At 45.0% G+C, this 6,265-nt stretch overlaps 1 pseudogene; it reads right to left on the reverse strand.

Moving 5' to 3' along the window:
- Positions 1-265: 265 nt before the first annotated feature.
- On the reverse strand, positions 266-5,615 carry LOC147435917 (uncharacterized; annotated as a pseudogene).
- Between the last annotated feature and the right edge of the window lie 650 nt (positions 5,616-6,265).

Here is a 6,265-nt window from a genome sequence, read left to right on the forward strand (position 1 = left end):
TTTCTCCCCAGATCTATCATGTAGTTTTTTCTCTCTAATCACTTGACCTTGCATACCTTAAATACTTGTTGGGGCTTTATCTGAACCATTTTTTTTTCCCAACAAAGCAGAGAAGATTATATTATACGAAGGAGGGAGCAAAAATTACAATTGAACCAGAACTGAGTACGATGTCTGAGATGGGAGACTCTCCCATATTACATACCATCCTACATAACAACGAGATCCTTGCCATAAGTATGAACATATGTACATCAGAATTACCCTAAGCCACCCCATATGCCCACAGTGACTCGATCTGATTAGATAGATTTTCCATGAAGTCTTTAGCTTTAGAGATTGCTTCATAGGTTTCTGCAATAGCTTGCATGTTAAACGCCGTCATGTTTTGAATTTCTTTTCTCTTCCAATCAGTCAGAGGCAGATCTTGATCTTCATCCGATAGTTCCAGCAGAGTCTTTGCAGCATCTTCATTGATCCTATTCCAAATGTAGCAGGTGTTGGACAGGGTAATTTTCAGCTTGTAAACCTGCAAATTAAAATCCATAAAAAGTACTCTCAAGCTTGGGGCCTGGTAAGCCTCTTCAAACACAAAGCAGTTTCTAAGTTTCCAGATGATCCAAAGAAATTCAGCCCTAGTCCTATTCCAGTAGGTGGTTAATAAGTGGTCAAAACAGAGTTAAGAGGTACAAGAATTGTGATTGATTGGGGACAGGTCATAAACAGATGGACCACCGACTCCACACTTCTTTTACATCTTGAGCAAATCCCTGTCGAGATGCCTGCTTTCTGCATTTTCTCCCCTGACCAAATTGCTTTGTGTAGAATGAGCCACAACAACACATACTTTTTTGGTTGGAACTACTATCCCAGAGTTTTCTGAACTTGAACCCCCATTGCCTGCGGTCCAGGCTTACATTCCATCGTCTGTTGAGGGTGATGTGTAAAGGTGGGTTAATGTCTTTCACGGCTATCTGGGGATGTTGGAGCTTAAAGCCCCCTTTCCAACTAAATGCATTTAGATGGACTGAGTCTACGATCGACACTTTCCAGCAGTCTCCCACCGGAAACAGAGCAATTCTACTCATGATAAGGTTGAGTTCCCAGGGTTGGAGAGGGAAGAGGACAAGTAATTCTTCTCTAGTTTTCCATTTCTGAAGGTTAGAGTTCCATAGATCTCCCCAGGAAGAGATTCCTTTTCTGTGACAACGAAGGGAAATTTTTTGTTGTCTTTCATTGATGGCTGCTAGAGGGGCAAGGGGCCACCATATTGAGTCCAGTCTCCAGACCGCAAGGGAGCTGTTGGAGTTTTCATTTACCTTCAAATTTATTCTAGAGCGGTTCCATGCACCCCATAGTGAAAGCAACAAGTCGGAGCCCCTAGGTTTAATCAATTGTGGCCCGAAAAAGATAGTGACCCAACTCAGATTTGTCCAGTTTTTACATTTAACCAGTGAGAATTGGTGGAGTTTCCTGAACAGGAGGCTCGACCATTCCTGTTGCGGGTCTTCCAAAGCTCGGACGATCAGCTTAACCGCTATTTTGTCTACCCAACTAGTCAAGTTTTTGAACCCCAGCCCTCCTTTCTCTACTGGTAAGCAGCACACCTCCCATCGGACCTTGGCAGCACCCTTTTTGAAGGGATTTCCCGCCCAAACAAAATTCCTTCAATATTTGATTACCTGCTCTAGGTGCCCCTCAGGAGGTCTCCAGCAGTTGAGAAATAAGAGAATATAAGATGCTAGAAAGTGATTGATCACCAATACTCGGCCTGCTAATGAAGACTGAAATCCTTTCCACCTTTTGAGTTTGGACCTAAACCTATCCATGACCCATTCCTGTTTGAGACTGACCTTAAAACCAAATGGAATACCTAGCAACCTAAACACTTCCCCATCCTGAATAATTTTGCATCCCTGGTTGGTAAGCCAGTCCGGGAGGGGAGATAGAGAAGCTCTAATGCCTGTCTTGTTGTGGTTGACTTTAGACCCCGATGCCAGACAAAATGTCTCCATAGATTGCCACATATTCTGCAGAGTTCTTTCATCATTGCACATCACTGCATTCGTGTCATCAGCAAATTGTGAGAGGCATTGCTGTTTTTCACTGTTAGGAAGAGGGACGCCTTTGATATTTCCTTCTGATATGTTGCCTTTGATTAAGCAATTTCAAGACCATCAGCACTTATTGCAAACAAAAGAGGGGCCAGGGGGCAACCTTGTCTAATAGACCTATTCAGTTCAAATACTTATGATAAAACCCCATTGAGGGAAACTCTTGCCCTTGCATGACCAAATAGGGTAGCAACAAACCGGATCAAACCTGGCCAAAATCCCATTTTTTCCAGACTTTTCAGGATAAAGGACCATTCAAAGCGGTCATAGGCTTTGTCAAAGTCAATCTTGACAAATACATAGTCAATTCCCATATTCTCAGCATGTTCAATGCCCTCCCAAAGGGATATGCCTGCCTCAATGATCCTTCTCCCTTTGATAAACCCTTTTTGTTCCGAGCAGATCCACTTCATCAGGACAGGTGTGATCCGGATTGCCACCACTTTAGAAAATATTTTGTAGCAAGTATTAAGCATAGTAAGAGGTATCCAATTGGCAAGGTTTTCCTTGGCACCTTTTTTGTGCAAAAGTTTAATGATTCCCGTGTTGATGGAGTAGGGTAGTGCTTTGAATCTGACTGATTCCTCCCATACCTGAAGAAGAAAAGGGGAAAGAACTTCTTTGAACATGTGAAAAAAATCTGCTGGGAGCCCATCAATCCCCGAAGATTTATGAGGGGCTACGGCGTCTATCGCATTCTGAATTTCTGAGATAGAAAAAGGCGAGTCAGCTTGCAGTTTGGTAGTCTCAGGGATAAATCTACCCCTATGTTTCCACACAATTTCCCTTGCTCGGCTGACTGGTTCAGAAAGCATCTCCTTGGGACTGAAGAGATGCTCAAAGTGGCCTCTCGTATAGCTGATGTTTTCTTCTTCAGTGTGAATTGCATCAGAGTCGGTGAAAAGAGGAGGGGTGGACTCTCTAACATGTTTTTTCCTCAGCATTTTGAACATTTCTTTGGTTGGTCGATCTACCTTACCAGCCCACCACTCCCTAAAAAAGAATGAGGCATGTTTAAGGGCAAGATCCTCTTCCTGCTTAAGTTTGGACCTCAACTCGGAAATAGAGTTTTGAATGGTTTCATTTTGAGGCCCTAATTCAAGCTCGCTTAGGGAGCTGTAAAGCTGGTCCCTTATCTTCCTCCTGATCGAAGTGACATCCTTCCTGAATTTGGAGAGCAGTTTTTGTGTTTCTCTGACTGCTTCTGACCAAGCTGCAGCCGGCGGGCTGTTGGCTAAAGAAAATTTGGACTGCCAAACCTTGCATACGGCCTCTTGTACCATCGGGAGCTTGAAAAGGGCAAGGTCAGTGTGAAACCATTGGTTTCAAATCTTTCCAACTTTCTGGTCGATTACGGACACCACTGGGTAATGATCAGAGATGCAGGAGTTGTACTTGACTTTGCTTTTGACCCTAGTGAACGAGTTAGCCAGGGGAAGAGAAATGTAGCTACGGTCAAGACGGGATTTCCTAGCATTCTCCTTTCTTGAATAATTATTCCAGGAGAACCTTTTCTCTTCTCCCATGTCCCACAACTCAAGACTGTCTTTCAATCTGTCCCATGCAGCCTTCTCGCTACCATTGATGACCGTGCCTTTGCCAAGGAACCTATCCAGAGATGATTCAACCATGGTTAAGTCGCCCATCATGAGGATGTCTCCTTTGACCTGAGACAATTCCTCCCATAACCTAATTCTTTGGGCAGTAGATCCTGCATCATATACCGAGACCACGATGCATTTAACAGGCACTACGATGCTAACAGCAACCCAGTGTTCCCCTCCTAGGACAATGGGCACCTGAGGGAGAAAGGAGTGAGGAACCCTATCGAGGTACCTCCAGATCCCCTTTGATGAGATGAAGAGAACCACATTACAGATTGCGATATTTCGTTGAGTCTTCTGGTCAAGTCCTCACCAGTGACCTTGATCTCTTGAAGAGAAATAATGTCCACAGGATTGTCTGAAACCCAGGCTTTTATTTTCTTGGATTTAGTGGGGTCAGTAAGCCCCTTGACATTCCAATTGACAGTTCTCATCTACGCACACGTTTGTCTTTTTTGGCTTTGTTGGCCGGGGATTTTACATTCTTTTGTCCTACGGGTTCGTGAGTCCTCTTGTTGTCTTTCTGAATCTCCATAGGTGCCGGGGCGGGAGAGGGGGGAATGTTTTCCTTATTCACTGCAGCAGGTTGAGGAGTGGCTAGATTAAGGTCGATAAGGGAATCTTCGTCCATTTTATTAACCTGGGATTCTAATTCCGCAGGGAGAGATTCTTTAGCATCGGATTCCGAAACCTCTGATTCAAGCAACTCTTTTTCGTCGAACCCATTGAGCGGAGCCAGTACCGAAAATCTGTTAGGCTGCCAAGTTTTGGCTCTAGGTTTTTCTTTATTCTGATTATGAGGAGAGTGTTTTCCTCTCTCGTCAGTGACCGTGGTGAATTTGCCAGCCCCTTCTTGTGGGCCTTGTTCCTTGCTTCCCACTGGTTCAGAAGAAGGAGCTGGGGGGAATTTAATCAGAAATTTTTTGACATAATGGGCTTTATCACCGCACTGAAAGCACGCATTAGGCAATTATTTATAGGTTATTTCTTGATCGAACAGTTCTCCATCGTCTGTAAAGATGTCAATGGCAGTGGGGAGATCCCTTGAGATGTCCATTTCTATTAGCACTTGGGGGTGCCATGAAGGGACATAGTTCGTCTTCTGTCTCCCCCCTAGGACCTTACCTAAGGGGGCCCCAATCTCAACTAAGTGGGCATGGTAATGCATCGGTAGATTTGGGAATTCGACCCAAACAGGGTAATTAACTAAAGCTGAATGTTCTTGGTTAAATTCTTTGTGCCAGCGAAACAGACTTAGAGGTGAAGACCTGATGACCCACTGCCCATGGCTTAGCACAGAAAAAGCCATGGCTGCAGTTTTGAAGACGAACAAATAGTGGCCTTTTGGTAGTGCCTGAATCATTTACACTTCTGCCTCTAAGGGCCCCCACTAGTTTCTAATCCAATTTCTGAGGGACTCTATAGGGGGACGAGGCTCAGCTAGGAGACCTATCAGAGCCCTTTCTTCAAGATCTTTTTGTTTCTTTCTGATTTGAGAAGCAGGCAGAGTGACGAAGGGCTTACCTCCGAGACCTCGTTGAGCGCCTCCTCTAGCCGCTCCTTCGCCTTCTCTCCCGAAAAGCTCCTCGGGAAGCTTTTCTTCTTGGTGAGGGGGGCCTGATTGATAAGCTTCTTCACCTCCTTCTGAAGCTCTTTGGAGATGGTATGACGAGGAGGGGAGACCATTGAATATTGTTGAGAATGACGCTTTGAGCTTCTGAGCGAGGCCACCTGGAAGCGCCGACAATACTTCGTGAAACAGAGCTGTCCTCAGCTGCACATTTTCCTACGGGGAGTTGTCTAGCACTAGGCTACGATGAGGAAAGGGGTTAGCAGGGTGCCACGCATTAGGGGATGATGAAGTGAAGTTGCATGTAGACTCGTGTGGAGAAGACATGAGGGGACTAACGGAGTGGGCGTAACCTCGAGGGTTACGCCCAGCTAGGTTACTGTCTAGTCTAGTCTAGGGTTAGGCCATCGCTAAGACAGCTTTGCTCGCGGCTCTCTTTTTGGCATGGAGTTCTTGAGACTCGTGAGGCTTTGCCAGGAATTAGAGCGTTTTTTTAATCTGAACCATTGCTCTGCATATCCTTGGTTGTATATTCGTGTAAAGTGGAATTTGGAGCTGTATTGGCGAAGGTAGGTATGTCTGCTTTTCATGTCTTGACATGAAAGTAATGTTAAGGCGTTAATGGCCTTGGAATTACAATTGCATGGTGACTCGTGAGAAGTATATGTAGATTAAATGTTGTAGGGCTATAGGCCTATGTGACGTTCATTTTTTAAATGTCTTCTTGAGTTCTCGGGACTGCCTACATGGAGCGGAAGCCATGCACGCGGGACGTAGCTCTAAGAAGGAAGTCACTATAGCGGTTGATAGTGCCAACATTTTCAGCCTTTTTGCTAGCTTTGGCCCCCACCTCCGCTCCTCCTAGCCTCTAGAGACTAGGTCTTTCATGCTAAAAACAACATGGGGTCTTTAAGGTCCTGACACCGCCTCCAAAGCCTGTTCTATATCTAGAGACTAGGCCATTCCTTCATTTTTTG

The sequence above is a fragment of the Adiantum capillus-veneris genome, chromosome 18 (genome assembly GCF_014529385.1).
Source record: "Adiantum capillus-veneris isolate H3 chromosome 18, ASM1452938v2, whole genome shotgun sequence".
In the NCBI taxonomy this organism is placed as follows: Eukaryota; Viridiplantae; Streptophyta; class Polypodiopsida; order Polypodiales; family Pteridaceae; genus Adiantum; species Adiantum capillus-veneris.